Raw genomic sequence first — 18586 nt, 5'->3', positions numbered from 1 at the left:
CAGCAAAAACATTTTCGTGTGCTACTGGGCAAAAACCATTTGTCCTATACTAAATTCGGTGTGCGTATTCCAAATCCGAAGTCAGAATTGTTGTAACACGTCAGGAAATTTTGCCCAAATGAATTAAGCACTTGGAAAGCATTGAATAATTTTTTACAGAACGAGTTTTACTCCAACAATTACCTGATCTACATCAAAGTTTTCGTAGTAAACAGTATATGAAAATGTAATGGAATAACAAAATTTTACTTCAGCAAGGCCCAGTACTGCTAAAAGCGCTTCAGGCATCTGCTTTTGCGTTTGTGACCGGTCATATTTTCCCGTTGCAAAAACCAGCAGTAGGTCCCCCATCATATTGGGATTCCAGCGGCCTTGATATCTGTTCTCTGTTGTAGAAATGTCTTTATGGAACCTCTCTCCATGTTTGTCACTTACGTGTCCCAAATTGGGTGGGAAAAAGTCAAGATGGGAATGTAAGAAATGCATTTTCAATGGCATTCGGCAGCCAAGTTGTTCATATGATTTGCTGTTCTCCGTTTCCATCCTGCGCCGGTGGATGGGATATAATGGAGTCAAAGGATGGGATGATATCAACGACAGGCTCTCGGGCCAGCACGCACCCTCTCACTCTCCACGCGACGCTCTGGTTGGGCGCCGAACGCCGGCCGGAGCTCGCTGGCTGGGGCCGCCGTCCGCTGCACGGATGCTGTGCCGGCCGGAGCTCGCTGGCTGCTGCTGCACGCCTGATGACGCTGGCTGGCAATCAAAAGGGCGCTGGATGGTGCCGGCTGGCACTCAGACGGATGGTGCTGGCTGGCGCTCGGACGCTATGATGTAAATTGTGATGTACATTGCTAAGGATGTAAAAAGAATTGAAGCGGTGCAAAGAAAAGCTACGAGAATGGTACAGGATTTGCGTTACAAGACGTATGAGGAGAGACTTGCTGACCTGAACATGTATACCCTGGAGGAAAGGAGAAACAGGGGTGATATGATACAGACGTTCAAATATCTGAAAGGTATTAATCCGCAAACGAACCTTTTCCGTAGATGGGAAGGCGGTAGATCTAGAGGGCACGATATGAGATTGAAGGGGGGCAGACTCAAGAAAAATGTCAGGAAGCATTTTTTCACGTTGAGAGTGGTGGATGCTTGGAATGCTCTCCCGCGGGAGGTGGTGGAGAGGAAAACGGTAACAGAATTCAAACATGCGTGGGATAAACATAAAGGAATCCTGTTCCGAGAGAATGGATCCTCAGAAGCTTAGCTGAGATTAGGTGGCAGAGCCGGTGGTGGGAGGCGGGGCTGGTGGTTGGGAGGCGAGGATAGTGCTGGGCAGACTTATACGGTCTGTCCCAGAGCCGGTGGTTGGGAGGCGGGGATAGTGCTGGGCAGACTTATACGGTCTGTGCCCTAAAAATTACAGATACAAATCAAGGTAAGGTATACACAAAAAGTAGCACATATGAGTTTATCTTGTTGGGCAGACTGGATGGACCATGCAGGTCTTTTTCTGCCATCATCTACTATGTTACTATGTTACTAGTTCAACATAGTCATAGTTCTCAGCTTGTCTGTTCCCAAGGAAGTTCTGCACTACTAGCACAAATGCATCCCAAGCATTAATATTATAAGTGAATAGGCTTTGCATGTATAACTTAAAATCTAGACGTGGCAGGCAAATTCAGAGTTCATATTTGGAATCGGCGGGTTCAATTTAGTATAAGTCACATGTTTTTCTCTCAGTAGCAAAATCATTGTTGCGTTGTGCTTAGATCAAGGCTTCCCAAACTGTCCAGGCTGCTATACTGCCAGTAAAAATTTCAGGATACACATAATGAATATGCATGAGAAAAATGTGCATGCATGGGAGACCGAGAACATGGGTATTTATTATTCTGAAAATCTGACTGGCTGAGAGGCTGCCAGAACAGGGCTGGGAATCTCTGCTTTAGATCGCAAGGCTGCATCTTAAATTATCCATCGTGCATCACTAATATTATACCTTTTAATAAGCCATTCCGGCTCCTTTTTTTTCGGCAATAAAACTGTTTTGCTCAAGCATGTCTGCTCCATAATAAGTTACATGGGACTTGTCTCATCATAATATCATCATATCTAAACAGAGGATCTGTCTGAATCACAGTAAAAATGAATAATGATCACAATTATGGACTATATAACAGTCCAATAAAACCTAATTAAAATGATCCACGTTCCATCTGCCAAAGCAAACAAGCAATACAAGCTCTATAAAAAAAAAAGGCAAAATAAAATAAATACACAGCCCAAGCTAACAATATTTTTAAAGATTTTTCATATTGAAAGCTGTCTAAGTAGCCAAGGAAAAGCACTAGGACCCTTCAAAATTGGGACACAGATCCTTTAATCAGATAACTTCAACACACCAATCTTTCTTTAATGACCCAGCACGGGCCCTGTTTCGGCGCACAGCGCCTGCGTCGGGGTTCTATATTAAACATTGCACAGCTCTAAAAGTCCCGGCGCGGTAGATTCAGCGTACTTTAAAATGTTGGTGGACAGAGTCTCTTCGCTGACCAAGCGACAGTATCAAACTGTAGAAAGTCGAGACATGCTCTAATATAACAATATGTAATGTATATAGAAATGGCAAAAGACAATAAAAAAATAATGCCTTTTCTCTCTTTTTTTTTTCACATTAACTAGCAACGTGTCACCACGAAGAACTTTAGAATGCATAAGTACAGCAATAATCTTAGGCAAAGTGTTTCAATAATATGAGAAAAAAGTGCGCAGAATAAATACAACCTCCAGGAACAAAATATAATCAGAAAAGTTATTAAATAAACAAGCTCCATCCAAGGCTGGGCCTGGTTTACTCCCTTGCCTTGCTTTCTCGGTGTTTCTTTTCTAATAAAAGACAGCTTTCCAATGTTGATCATTTCCGAATGCATAATTTACCACTCAGAGGTGAAAGTGCTCGGCATTTCCATATAGCAGTATAAAGTTGTTCAGTTTTATATTTCTCTGTAGCAGCAGGAGGACAGGATGGTTGTGTGATAGCGAGCTTGCATCCTTATCAGAGCACATCATGCTTAGATGCTTTGCAATGCAAAGCGACAGCTCTCAGCTCCTCCGCTGCCCTGTGTTATGTACCACCGGTCTATAGATTCGGTGCAGGGTTTGCTTGCAAATGCAGATTTGATTGAAGTAGACATGTCCCAAATAAAAATCACCATTCAGACTAAGCAAGCTGCACACAGTGGCATCATGCAAAGGCCCTGAGCTGCTTGCACTGAACACAACTTCTGGTTTGGCTAGCAAGGGGTCCCCAAGCCCCGCCAACAGAAGCTTTCCTGTGGCAATGTTTGCCACCCCGCTGCCTACCCTGCTTTCCCCCTCCCCCATCAATGTACTTGTTTTTAGTGAAACCGAGCATGTGCAAGCCTTGCACGTGCTCGATTTCACTAAAAACAAGCGTGTGCGCCAGGGTGGAAAAGCAGGTGGTGAATATCACTGCAGAAACGCTTCTGCTGACGGGGCACCCCCGCCAACCCCGGTATGTGGGGTTATGACGGGAATCAAGAGCAGCAGGGAGGTGGCATAAAACGTACCCCCACAAATTTGAGCTCTTGACCCCTCCCAGCTAGACTCGTATTCAGAAAGGCAAAGTATGAGAGCGCCAAACCCCTCAGAGAAAAATGACATTGGCTTCCACTAAAAGATCGAATTGCATTCAAGGTTTGCACCTTAACCCATAAAATCATCCATGGAGAAGCTCCATCATACATGTCAGACCTAATTGACTTACCTGCACGAAACATCAAAAGTTCATCACGTACCTTCTTAAACCTCTACTACCCCAATTGTAGAGGACTCAAATACAAATCACTACAAGCATCTACCTTCACATACCTCTGCACAAAATCATGGAATAAACTACCGAATGCTATAAAAACAACGATTGACTTGACAACCTTCCGGAAGTTATTGAAGACGCACCTGTTCGAAGAGACTTACAATAAAAATCCTCCTTAATGACGTGATTCCATTCTACATCTAAACCAACTAATACTGATCCCTTCTAATTTGATTATGTTAATCACATTATTACTATTGGTCATTATATCTTACCTGTTTTATTTTGTGTTACGTAAATAATTCTATTGACCTATCTACCTAATTTCTTACACAGTAATATGTAAAGTTAGACCATACCTCTTATTCTGTTTATGATTATACCTTTTGCAATATAATGTAACCCACATTGAGCCTGCAAATAGGTGGGAGAATGTGGGGTACAAATGCAGCAAATAAATAAATGGTATGAGTGAGGGTGCTGTGCAACTCAAGAGGGAGGGGAAGACATCTTAATTAGTAAGTTAAATACTCTTAGCTTGGAGATAATATATGGTTGAAGCCACAAGACTCCATCATATTTAAGTGCATTTATGTGGTTGTTGTGATGGAAAGTTGCCAACCAGTGTTTAAGCATGAATGACTATAACCTGCAAAAAGTGGCAGGTGCAGCTCGGGCCACCTTGTTGGGTAGACTGCATGGACCATCATTTACTGTGTTACTGTGTGTAGGGCATGTGTTTGATTAGGTCAAGTTTGAGAAACCTTGCTTTCTTCTCTGATCACAGGGAGTTTTTGGATCATATTGCTTCTGGAAGACATGTCATTTTGTTTGTCCCTACGTTAATGCCTCTGATCATGGAGTCCTCTACCGGAAAGAATTTTTTTTTTGTTTTCTGCTGTTTAGTCAGTGCTTCGTGAGTATCTTTTCAATTGAGTTTACCTTCTTTCTCACTAAATTCATCTCAGGGCTTATTTTCTGAGCATCAGAATGCTCTAATGCAGCAAAAGAATTACGCAGGGGAAATCATTTGTAGGCAAGATGCTTCTTTGCTGCATGTTATAATCTACCAGACCTTACTGTTACCCATCTATTCTTGGGTTGTTTTATCCTCTGTGGCGGTGGTGGTGAATTGGCTGAACGCAGTGCAGTTCAAGGAGATCCTTTAACTGCAGCCAATGGTCTGTTGAGCTCCTTTCTCATAGTTGAAGACAGATGGGCCAAACCTTAAACCACCAGATGGTTGTCCTTAGGATATATGAAGCACATAAGTACATAAGTATTGCCATACTGGGAAAGATCAAAGGTCCATCGAGCCCAGAATCCTGTTTCCAACAGTGGCCAATCCAGGTCACAAATACCCGGCAAGATCCCAAAAATGTACAAAACATTTTATACTGCTTATCCCAGAAACAGTGGATTTTCCCCAAGTCCATTTAATAACGGTCTATGGACTTTTCCTTTAGGAAGCCGTCCAAACCTTTTTTAAACTCCGCTAAGCTAACCGCCTTTACCACATTCTCTGGCAACGAATTCCAGAGTTTAATTACACGTTGACTGAAGAAAATTTTTCTCCGATTCGTTTTAAATTTACTACATTGTAGTTTCATCGCAGGCCCCCTAGTCCTAGTATTGAATGAAAGCTATGTAGATTGGTTGGAGTGAGTGTGAACAAGTGTCCTGTGACACCAGTCAGCAAAGTCACCTAAAATGTGACTGAGCAATATTATTACTTAGTGGGTTACCTATGTAAGAACAGCAAACCCAGGGGTGGGAAGGTGTAGGGTAGGGCGGGTGGAATTATAAGTGTGATAATCTGAATTTCTAAAGCTAGGAGCCGTTACTGATCAGCAGTATATCTGGGTTCCACTGATATTAAGTGCCAGAACCTGGAGAACTGTCTGGGCAAGTTAGGATTACTATCCACCTTATAATTGAAAGAGAAAAACGCCTAGATTTCGACCCAAATCGGGAGATAGACGTTTATCTCACAAAAACGAATAAATCGGTATAATGGAAAGCCGATTTTGGACGTTTTCAACTGCACTCCATCGCGGAAGCATACAAAGTTGACGGGGGCATGTCGTAGGCGTGGCGAAGGTGGAACTGGGGCATGGTTATCGGCCGAGGAGAGATGGACGCCTTTCGCTGATAATGGAAAAAAAGTATGCGTTTGTAGCTAGAATTTAGGGCACTTTTCCTGTACCCTGTTTTTTCCACGAATAAGGCCCCAAAAAGTGCCCTAAATGACCAGATTACCCCCAGAGGGAATCGGGGATGACCTCCCCTGACTCCCCCAGTGGTCACTAACCCCCTCCCACCACAAAAAATGATGTTTCACAACTTTTTATTTTCACCCTCAAATGTCATACCCACCTCCCTGGCAGCAGTATGCAGGTCCCTGGAGCAGTTGTTAGGGGGTGCAGTGGACTTCAGGCAGGTGGACCCAGGCCCATCCCCCCCCTACCTGTTACAATTGTGCTGCTTAATGCTTAGTCGTCCAACCCCCCCAAACCCACTGTACCCACATGTAGGTGCCCCCCTTCACCCCTTAGGGCTATAGTAATGGTGTAGACTTGTGGGCAGTGGGTTTTGAGGGGGATTTGGGGGGCTCAACACACAAGGGAAGGGTGCTATGCACCTGGGAGCTCTTTTACCTTTTTTTTGTTTTTGTAAAAGTGCCCCCTAGGGTGCCCGGTTGGTGTCCTGGCATGTGAGGGGGACCAGTACACTACGAATCCTGGCCCCTCCCACGAACAAATGCCTTGGATTTATTCGTTTTTGAGCTGGGCGCTTTCATTTTCCATTATCACTGAAAAACAAAAATGCCCAGCTCACAAATTGTCGAATAAAACATGGACGTCTATTTTTTTTGAAAATACGGTTCGGTCCGCCCCTTCACGGACCCGTTCTCGGAGATAAACGCCCATGGAAATAGACGTTTTCGTTCAATTATGCCCCTCCACATATGCTACTCTCGGCTGTGCTTTCACTCTTGGCCCCAGACCACCCCAGCACTAACCAGAGGGCCATAGTGATCTGTGCTTGGGATCCCCACCAGCTCAAGTAATTTTAAGTTGAGTAGGGGGGCAGATAGTGGGAGGGGTGCTCTAACTGGACCATGTTGAGGACATCAGAGCAGGTATCCAGTTCCACTCTGGTCAAATGCTGCTCATTATCTCCTCCCATCTTGGTCTGCGCCAGGGGAGTATCTAGACCTGACATTTTGAGGGGGCCAGAGTTAAAATGGGGGGGGGGGGGCACTAACCCCACATCACCCAGCATCTAGTTAACTCTGCAGTTCCCACAGTTCCACAACCCACACAACACCAGCCCAACCCAGCATCACTTCACCAGGGTCCCCAAAGTTTTTTGTTTTGTTTTGGGGTTTGTTTGTTTTTTTGGTATAGGAGAAAGTGGGATGTTTGACCACGGAACATCAAAAACTGGATAGATTGATCTTAAAAACACTTGTTTATTGGTGAAAAAAGACTCGACACAAACGTAGTGTTTCGGCCGTTAGGCCTGCATCAGGGGTCTCAGTCGGCGGAGAACAGCTGATACAAACGTTTAAATCTATGTGGTACGGTGATCCATATAAAGGGTCTGTTGCTTAGTCACTGGAGAACAGCTGAGGCAAACGTTGAAAGACACGTGGTGTGTTGATCTACGAGGTGGGTCTTTAAAAAGACCTTTTCAAAGAAACTTGCTCGTAGGCAACTGGAGTGCCAGTGTGAAGCAAAAAAGATTTGTTTTTTTTTTACCTGGAGCGTCTGAGTTCTCAGTCTGGACTCTGGAGTGGACAGCAGGCAGGGCAGTGTGGAGCCTGGAGGACTACTGGTGTTGCTGCTGCAGTGATAGACAGGCTAGGCAGCAGATGGTGGCTCTGGTCGGTGGTGGGCTCTTCAGTGCTCCAGTCCTCCTCCTCTGGTGAGTGGTAACTGGTTGGCGCGAAGTTCGCGAACCCGAAGTCGTGAGGCACGAGGCAGGTCATGGTGAGCAGCCAGACAGGGCGGCAGTGAGGCACGACGAGGCGGTAAGCAACAGGGTGGCAGCGGGAAGAATTGTGCAGTCGGACGGCCACTGACCTGGACCGGACTAGATCAGGCCAGACCGGCGGGAAGGACCGTGTGGACGTCACGTCGTCACAGACACAGAAACGCGCGGCCACGTTGCTGATCTGCAAGGGCGGGCTTCGTCAGACTCACAGAAGCGAAGCCTGCCCTTGCAGATCCGCGCCGGAGAACAGGACTTGTTCGGCTGGCGGCGCCAGCAAAGGTACCAGTGGTGGCAGGGGAGGGTTGGCGGCAGGAAGGGGGTCGAAGGCGTTGGTGGTAGGGGGGTCCAGGGCCAAATCTATGGGGGCCCAGGCCCCCGTGGCCCCACGCAGATACGCCCCTGCCTTTCCACGCAGATACGCCTTTCCTGCTGGTTAAACCATGCTCAGTATCAACCCTTAAGAAAGCACCCACGCAGACTGCACACTTCACTCTCATAAACTTTTACCAATTTCATTTTCTACTACTCCCAGACTTTGCTCTTGTTTAAGTAACTGACCTACAAGGTCTTCTGCGGTTCATCCACTTGAAATGTACTAAGGTGCCTTTAAAAGAGAAAGAAAATGGAGAGAAGCAAGTTGCCCTTTTTGAATGAACTGTGGCCAGGACATGGGAAAGGTTTATTTCTGACAGCCTTTGTGCTCGAAACAAAACTGAAAAGAGTTCATGAATTATTGACAAATGTTATTAAACTCTGTGCATGCAGTTTTAATATGCAGAGCGTGGCAACATTTGAAGGCAAAGTCAGAGCAAAAAGACTGCTTGCCGAATACATTCCTGAGCTTTTTTTTTTACCCTTTCTAAAACCTTTACTGAATGCACTTGAGAATAATCCAAAGATGTTGCTGTGAGCTTTTTCACACCGCATAAGAGCTACATAGGTCACTTGGTCTTGATAAGACATTATGATTTCCATAAAAGCAAGCTATGGGACGGGGGAATGTTCACAAGCAAGGAAAATATGAGACCTTCCGTGTTCCCCTCTCAGTCCCACCTCAGATTGACCAGTTCCCTTTTGGTACGGAGACGATTTCTGTACCCATTTCAACCCATGGATATGGTAACATGAAGAAAAGGGGTGGGAAAGTCAGTGAGGGAACTTTGGTTAAGTTTTTTTGTGGGACCAGAGTTCCCTTTGAAAACACAACAAAGTACAAGAATGAACAAAATGTTCATTTTTCTTTCATTTAATTTTGAAAATGACATAAATTAGGAATTTGGCTTCATAAGAAAGCACATACTACAAGAACATAAGAATAGCCATACTGGGTCAGACCAATGGTCCATCTAGCCTAGTATCCTGTTTTCCAAACAGTGGCCAAGCCAGGTCACAAGTACCTGGCAGAAACCCAAATTGTGGCAGCACTCCATGTGGAACCCCAAAGAATAGCAAGATTCCGGAATCCTAAAGAATGACAAGATTCCATGTAGAACCACAAAGAAAAGCAAGATTCTGGAATCCTAAAGAGTGACAAGATTCCATGTAGAACCCCAAAGAAAAGCAAGATTCTGGAATCCTAAAGAGTGACAAGATTCCATGTAGAACCCCAAAGAATAGCAAGATTCTGGAATCCTAAAGAGTGACAAGATTCCATGTAGAACCCCAAAGAATAGCAAGATTCTGGAATCCTAAAGAGTGACAAGATTCCATGCAGAATCTCAAAGAGTAGCAACATTCCATGTAGAACCCCAAAGAATAGCAAGATTCCGGAATCCTAAAGAGTGATAAGATCCCATGCAGAATCTCAAAGAGTAGCAACATTCCATGTAGAACCCCAAAGAATAGCAAGATTCTGGAATCCTAAAGAGTGACAAGATTCCATGCAGAATCTCAAAGAGTAGCAACATTCCATGTAGAACCCCAAAGAATAGCAAGATTCCGGAATCCTAAAGAGTGATAAGATCCCATGCAGAATCTCAAAGAGTAGCAACATTCCATGTAGAACCCCAAAGAATAGCAAGATTCTGGAATCCTAAAGAGTGATAAGATCCCATGCAGAATCTCAAAGAGTAGCAACATTCCATGTAGAACCCCAAAGAATAGCAAGATTCCGGAATCCTAAAGAGTGATAAGATTCCATGCAGAATCTCAAAGAGTAGCAACATTCCATGTAGAACCCCAAAGAATAGCAAGATTCCGGAATCCTAAAGAGTGACAAGATTCCATGCAGAATCTCAAAGAGTAGCAACATTCCATGTAGAACCCCAAAGAATAGCAAGATTCCGGAATCCTAAAGAATGACAAGATTCCATGTAGAACCCCAAAGAAAAGCAAGATTCTGGAATCCTAAAGAGTGACAAGATTCCATGCAGAATCTCAAAGAGTAGCAACATTCCATGTAGAACCCGAAAGAATAATGGTTCTTGTTATTAGACATAAAATATTGTATCTGTTTTTTACTTGCTAATTGGAAGATGTTATTACTATATTGTAAATTGTGAAATGTTTTATCGAACACCACTTTAAAACTTTTGCATTAAGCGGTGTTAATAAATCCAATCCAATTCAACCCATATGATACATAAAAGTATTCCAGTGATAGTCCCACAGGGGTGGGGTAGGGGTAATAAACTGGGAGAGATGGTGACAAAGCAGAATAATTTTAAGGTTTATAACGTGATAGGAAATCCAGACCTTTGTTAAGTACTGTGTGGTGGGTGTCAAAATATTTCATCATTTTAACTTCAAAGGTCTTGCATTCCTGGATTGTTTTAAAATGTTCTCACCATAAAGTCATTGATGCAGTGCCCTGGACTTGCACAGTGCTTTCCCACAGAGCTGTCACCGGATAATTTAGAACAGCCCTCTACTCCAACCATTTAATCCAGTGACTGCTAATATTTGTTGTACATCTCAACTCTAACTGTGCCTTTGAAACCCCCAAAACCCACCCCCTCTTAATCACACAAATTATGTCAAACTCATTGGTCAGGCAAAATTTATGTGGTCAGTGAGGAGGAAGGGCTGTGGGGATTTTCAACCAGAAAAAGATTTGCAGGGTTAACGGCCAACGTTACCTGGGCTAATTAGTACTGCTAGTGTTACGTTTTTATTATTTCCCATTGTGTAATTGTAATGCTGGGTCTATATGTTAATTGCAATTGCTCTTATATGGAAGGATACCACGAAAATAGCACTAGGCATCGTTAGTGCCATTTTAGAGCTATGGGGGCAGGGAGTTCCAGTAGACTATCAGGGAACCCCCTAAGTGAGTACCGCGGGGCAGAGGGGGTCAGGAAGAATAGGAGGAGGATCTGACATTGCTTGGGGAGCTTTGGTTTGTTGGGTTGCCAAAAATCTGTTGGGGGAGGGTTTGATGTAGGGGAAGAATTGTGATGTTGAGGAGGGGGGGATTGGATGGAATGGTTGACGTGAAGAATCAGTAGGAGGTTCACGTGTCAGGGAGATGTGGGGGCATGATGTGTTGGGGGGATCTAGAGGGGTTAAGCACCATCACCACAGCTTCATCCTTTTTGACAGGTTGATCAATCACATTACGCGTTTTCTGTAGGTGTATAGTGCCTGTGCAATGAGGGTCTACACTGTGCACTCATGCAGGGCAAACCCTCTGCACTTAACACGGCTTTCGTACTTATTGTACCTTATCTTTTCCAGATAAGGTATCTCAGTGGTGTTAATGTACAGGAGGTGAACCTTTTTTCAAAAGAAGGAAATCTCTGGAATTAGAGGACATAAGATGAAGTTAAGAGGAAAAAGGCTTAGGACGAACCTGAGGAAATACTCTTTCACGGAAAGGGCGGTGGATGCGTGGAATGGCCTCCCGGAGGAGGTTGTGGACATGAAGACTGTGTCAGAGTTTAAGAAGGTGTGGGACACACATGTGGGATCTATTAGGAAAAGGAGGAGTTAGTGGTTATTGAGGATGGGCCATACAGCCTTATCAAAGGAAGAGTTAGTGGTTACTGAGGATGGGCAGACTGGATGGGCCATACCAGGGCCGCCGAGAGGGGGGGACAAAAGTCCCCGGGCCCGGGCCTCCAGGGGGGGCCCGGCGCTGCTGCAGTCAGGCCCGCCCAGCCTTCCGTCGCTCCCACAACTAACCTTAAGCGCCTTCATCTTCGCAGCAAGCAGCAGCAGCAGGGCACTCCTTCCTTCTGTGTCCCGCCCTCGCCTGACGTAACGTCCGCGAGGGCGGGGCAGGGAAGGAAGGAGAGGTCTGCCCTGCTGCTGCTGCTTGCTGCGAAGATGAAGGCGCTTCAGGTTAGATCAGGGGGCCCGGCACTGGCAGCGGGTGGAGGGGGGGCCCGGCAACCTCGGATGGGGGGGGCGCGACGCGACCTCAAATGGGGGGGCCCGGGGGCAGCCTGGGGGCGGCCTTGTCCCGGGCCCAGCCCTGGCTCTCAGCGGCCCTGGGCCATACGACCCTTATCTGCTGTCATGTTTCTATGTTTCTTTGTAGTAGTTTGTGGTTCATAATTGATTTATTAGTGGAAAAGATTATTAATTTTGTGCATTGCTTTATGCTATTTGGAAAAGAAGATTACAAATCTGAAAAATATATTATTGACTTTAAAGGACTTTTAAATGTCAGAGGTGAACCAAGGTGTACTGGTAGAGCGACTATGGAGGACTCCTCTCAGACGCCCTTCCATAGAAGGTCCCCACTTTCCAGTAGCATCAATCTGGCATCCTTCATAAGCTCTAGTCATAGCTTTATCAACAGACAATAATGATTAAAAATGCATATGCACTGGGCCAGTGACAAGCAAGATAAATAATATATTATCCTTTATAACCAGTAGATGCCCAGGCACATGGAGTAAAACAAGTGTATCTGCTCTTGTTCATTGTCTGCCCCTCTCTCTTTCTCGCTCTCCTTTTTTCATCCCTTGAAGCTTCTTTCTCTTGAAATTTCCACCTTGTGGTTGCGTACTGCTGACTTCACATTTGTTGTGGTGTGAATTTCACATCTGTGAATGGCTGACAGGAAAGATTAATAACCTCCAATTCCCCTCCCCTTGACTATGGTTCTATCGACAGGATAAATAAATAAATAAACCAAGGCTTATATCCCCTAAATAGAGATTTGGAGCCTGTGAAGAAACCACATTTTGCTGAATCTATTTTTTCTTTCTTTTTTTTTTAACAAAAACAACCTCTAATGATCTCTAGTTTACATAGTCTGCAGTTTCAGCCTTCAACACTTTATAAGAAAGAAATATGAAGGAGCCACATCTTTTGAAACCAGTTCGAAGACCCTTCGTCTAAAAGGTCCAGTTCAGGCAAAAATCCCAGACTTTATGGGAGGTTTTCATGCAACACACAGTTTGCACAGCCAGAATGAAACTAGCCAATGTAATTAGCCAGCAGGCCTGGAGCAAAATATTAAGTGCAGTAAGCATGGCAGGGAGTGCTGACATTTGGGGGATGCCAAAAGCTAAAGAGAATCCACAAACAGTGGAGAACTCAATAGATCCCACGAGGCGTGAAACGAAAAATAAAAAGGTGGGAAAATAAGCCAGGCTATCCAAAGAATGGAACCAAATTATCTTTCCTTAAAAAACAAAATTTAATAATCTTCAAACAAATAATAATATAACAATAACACATTAAAATTGACTCGACACAACGTTGTGTTTCGGCCGAATGGCCTACATCAGGAGTCTTATTTGTCAAATTGAAATTAAATGTAACACATCAAAGGAATCTCAAAACGCAGATAACAGATTCCAAAAATCTACAGATGAGATTTTTTTTTTTTTATTATTATAACTGCTGAGATCACTGCGACAGACGGTCCACTTGTGCAACGGTCTTTCTTAAGACCATTTTCAAGATCTCATCTGTAGATTTTTGGAATCTGTTATCTGCGTTTTGAGATTCCTTTGATGTGTTACATTTAATTTCAATTTGACAAATAAGACTCCTGATGTAGGCCATTCGGCCGAAACACAACGTTGTGTCGAGTCAATTTTAATGTGTTATTGTTATATTATTATTTGTTTGAAGATTATTAAATTTTGTTTTTTAAGGAAAGATAATTTGGTTCCATTCTTTGGATAGCCTGGCTTATTTTCCCACCTTTTTATTTTTCGGATGCCAAAAGCTGCCATGAGTACCACTCTATTACCTCGGTTGCATCAGCTCCCTCTGCAAAGGAGGAAGAAACTCTGGTGCAAGTCTCACCAGATGGAAGCCTCCAAATCTTACACTGGAGGTCCTTCCTGCATTATTTAGCAATGGTGGTAAGGGTGCAGGAGGTGCCAGAAGCCCTACTTCTATCCCTATTAGGTTAGAGATTTTTCTTGCTTCAGCACCTATAGATTTCTAGCACTTCTGTGTGAAAAGCATTTTTACATGCCGACAATTGCTCTTATAAAATTTAATGCAGGTCTATGTTTGCACGAGCATGTATAGTGACAAGAGTTGATGCACTTCTACAGCCTGCACATAATTATTCCCAACGGCAGTTTGGGCAGAGCTGATGCACGCGTATTTTAATAAAATATAAGTGTGTACATAGAGGGTGCATCCACACATTGACTACGTCTTTAATGTGGGTGAGAGAATTCGTACAGTTCTGGGACCGGTTCTGAGAATCTAATTTTTACCGTCACATAGGCATGTTTATAAAAAGGCATTGAATAGTTGCCTTTTTGGGACATTTCACTTCAGCATCCTGTTAGGAAATCGGCCCCTTTATGCCTATGGAGAAAATTCTTTAGTATCAAAGTTTTATGTGAGGAAAAAGAGGTGACGCTATCAGGCTCATTTTCAAAAGAGAAGGACGCCCATCTTTCGACACAAATCAGAAGATGGGCATCCTTCTCCCAGGGTCATCCAAATCGGTATAATCAAGAGCCGATTTTGGACGTCCCCAACTGCTTTCCGTCGCAGGGACGGCCAAAGTTCAATGGGGCATATCAGAGGCATAGTGAAGGCGGAACTTGGGCGTGCCTATCACATGGACGTCCTCGACTCATAATGGAAAAAAACGGGCATCCCTGATGAGCACTTGGACGACTTTACCTGGTCGTGTTTTTTCTTACGACCAAGGCACAAAAAGGTGCCTGAAATGACCAGATGACCACCGGAGAGAATTGGGTATAACCTCCCCTTACTCCCCCAGTGGTCACTAACCCCTCCCACCCTCAAAAAATATCTTTCAAAATATTTTTTGCCAGCCTCTATGCCAGTCTCAGATATCATACTCAGCTCCATCACAGCAATATGCAGGTCCCTGGAGCAGTTTTAGTGGGTGCAGTGCACTTCAGACAGGCGTACCCAGGCCCATCCCCCTCCCTACCTGTTATGTTTATGGAGGAAACAGTGAGCCCTCTAAAACCCACCACAAACCCACTGTACCCACATCTAGGTGCCCCCCTTCACCCATAAGGGCTATGGTCTTGGTGTACAGTTGTGGGTAGTGAGTTTTATGGGGGGTTGGGGGGCTCAGTAGACAAGGTAAGGGAGCTATGTTCCTGGGAGAATTTTATGAAGTCCACTGCAGTGCCCCCTAGGGTGCCTGGTTGGTGTCCTGGCATGCCAGGGAGACCAGTGCACTACAAATGCTGGCTCCTCCCACGACCAAAGGGCTTGCATTTCATCGTTTCTGAGATGGGCGACCTTAGTTTCCATTATCGCCGAAAATCAGAAACGACCAAGTCTAGGGACGGCCATCTCTAAGGGCGACCAAAATTTCAAGATTTGGGCATCCCTGACCGTATTATCAAAACAAAAGATGGACGTACATCTTGTTTCAATAATACGGGTTTCCCCACCCCTCCATCGGGATGTTTTGCAAGGACGTCCTCAACAAAACTTGGGTGTCCCTTTCGATTATGTCCCTCCACGTTATCTATTGACTATAATACAAGTAATTCATTATTCGAATTCAACAAACAAATCTAGTGAACCTGGAAAGACACAAAATGCTTTGTAGACAGGGGACTGGATAGTACAAAAATGTACAATTTTTTTTAACCTCAATCATATATGTATATTTCCTAAAAGGCATTGTGATAGGGTGACTATTCCGTTACTACTACTACTACTACTACTTAACATTTCTAAAGCGCTACTAGGGTTACGCAGCGCTGTACAATTTAACATAGAAGGACAGTCCCTGCTCAAAGAGCTTACAATCTAAAGGACACGTGAACAGTCAATCTGATAGTTGGGTCTGCAGACTGGAACAGTCAAATTGGGGCAGTGTGGATTTCCTGAAAGGTAAGAGTTAGGTGCCGAACGCAGCATTGAAGAGGTGGGCTTTAAGCAAAGACTTGAAGACGGGCAGGGAGGGGGCTTGGCGTAAGGGCTCGGGAAGGTTGTTATTCAGTTAATAACAAGAAATGAGGTGATACCTTTGGACTTCTTCAGCCTGCTTCTCAGTGGATACTCTTCAAGTAACATCACAAAAGAGATATCATTACACAACAGACTCGGTAATAGACCTGAACAAACAAAGCATATGAACGCCTCTTGTGCACTCACCCTTAAAATTGTGCATTCCAAAAAGAAACAAGGCACATTGACTGGGCATTATGGATTGGATTTATTGATTTGATATACCACAATATATTTTTGCATCTAAGTGGTTTACAGGTAAACGTACATCATACAATCCAAATTCCAATTAAAAAAAAAAAAAGAAACAAGAAATACTTCTTCAAATACAGCCCACATTTTTTTTGTTACATTTGTACCCCATGCTTTCCCACTCATGGCAGGCTCAATGCGGTAGGCAATGGAAGGTTAAGTGACTTGCCCAGAGTCACAAGAGCTGCCTGTGCCAGGAATCAAACTCAGTTCCTCAGGACCAAAGTCCACCACCCTAACCACTAGGCCACTCCTCCACTGTTGCTACTATTTGAGATTCTACATGGAATGTTGCTATTCCACTAGCAACATTCCATGAATAGCAACATTTCATGTAGAAGTTGGCCCTTGCAGATCACCAATGTGGCCACGCACCTTCTGTGAGTCTGACGTCCTGTATGTACGCGCAGGACGTCAGACTCACAGAAACAGAAGCCTGCGCAGCCTTCTACATGGAATGTTGCTAGTGGAATCGCAACATTCCATGTAGAATCTCCAATAGTATCTATTTTATTTTTGTTACATTTGTACCCTGCGCTTTCCCACTCATGGCAGGCTCAATGCGGTTTACATGGGGCAATGGAGGGTTAAGTGACTTGCCCAGAGTCACAAGGAGCTGCCTGTGCCTGCAGTGGGAATTGAACTCAGTTCTTCAGTTCCCCAGGACCAAAAGTCCACCACCCTAACCACTAGGCCACTCCTCCACTCTAATTAACCAACGGTGGGGGGGGAAAAAAAAAAATCACTTTTCCTTAAAATCCATAAATCAACCATAATATTGCTGGAACAATAAAGTCTTTAAAAGTTTAGGAAAGGCATAATAGGAAGAAAGGTCAGAAAAACGATTCAACCAAAAATTCCGTAAGGAGGCTCCGACATATCAAGAATCTCAATGCCGCCCAAGCTGTAGCCATATCTCAAAGCAGTTTTTGGCCCCTACACCATCTCATTTTCCAATGCCCTGTTCCAAACACCGATTATACTACAGGCCTTCAAACTTATAAATTCTTGCTGTGCATTGAAATGTCATCGGATTCATTTTCTAAAGTCCAAGAAAGAAAGACAGGATCCTGACATGATGCAGCAGATGATTAAAAAAAAAAAGTGAACTCACACAAACATAGTCCAAAAATTGTAAGAAGGTCTAGGTGCTGAAACACGGCCGTGTCGAACCTTGTGACTCCTGAAGCAGACATAGGTGCCGAAACACGGTTGTGTCGAGTCTTTGTCCAAGAATGTACCACGAACTTTTATTGATGTTCTCAGTATTTATTTATTAAAGACCTTCTTACGATATTTGGACTGTGTTAGTGTGACCTCATTTTTTTTCTATCATCATATGATTCATTCGCTTTACTCATACTCATACTCATACTACCCCTCTCCTCAAGACCCTTCACTGGCTCCCTATCCGTTTTCACATCCTGTTTAAACTTCTTCTACTAACCTATAAATGTACTCACTCTGCTGCTCCCCAGTATCTCTCCACACTCGTCCTTCCCTACTCCCCTTCCCGTGTGCTCCGATCCATGGATAAATCCTTCTTATCTGTTCCCTTCTCCACTACTGCCAACTCCAGACTTCGCGCCTTCTGTCTCGCTGCACCCTACGCCTGGCATAAACTTCCTGAGCCCCTACGTCTTGCCCCATCCTTGGCCACCTTTAAATCTAGACTGAAAGCGCACCTCTTTAACATTGCTTTTGACTCATAACCACTTGTAACCACTCGCCTCCACCTACCCTCCTCTCTTCCTTCCCGTTCACATTAATTGATTTGATTTGCTTACTTTATTTATTTTTTGTCTATTAGATTGTAAGCTCTTTGAGCAGGGACTGTCTTTTTTCTATGTTTGTGCAGCGCTGCGTACGCCTTGTAGCGCTATAGAAATGCTAAATAGTAGTAGTAGTAGTAGTAGTCATTTTCAAATGTGTGTTTTGAGGGTTCCCAAATGATGCATTGTATAAGCTATGTTATTTGAGGAGACTAATGCTAAGTTTGAAAACATCTTATTTGCCAGGAGTTTTTCTTGGCAATAGACATAGAAAGGAAGAAAGCTTTTCGAGAGCAGGTCCTTAGTCGATGCACCAGCAGTCCACGTGACCTTTCTTAGCACGGCAGATCAAGTC

This window comes from Microcaecilia unicolor, chromosome 8 (assembly GCF_901765095.1).
Source record: "Microcaecilia unicolor chromosome 8, aMicUni1.1, whole genome shotgun sequence".
NCBI lineage: Eukaryota > Metazoa > Chordata > Amphibia > Gymnophiona > Siphonopidae > Microcaecilia > Microcaecilia unicolor.
The sequence above is the reverse complement of the archived record's forward strand: the minus strand, read 5'-3'. Positions refer to the sequence as shown.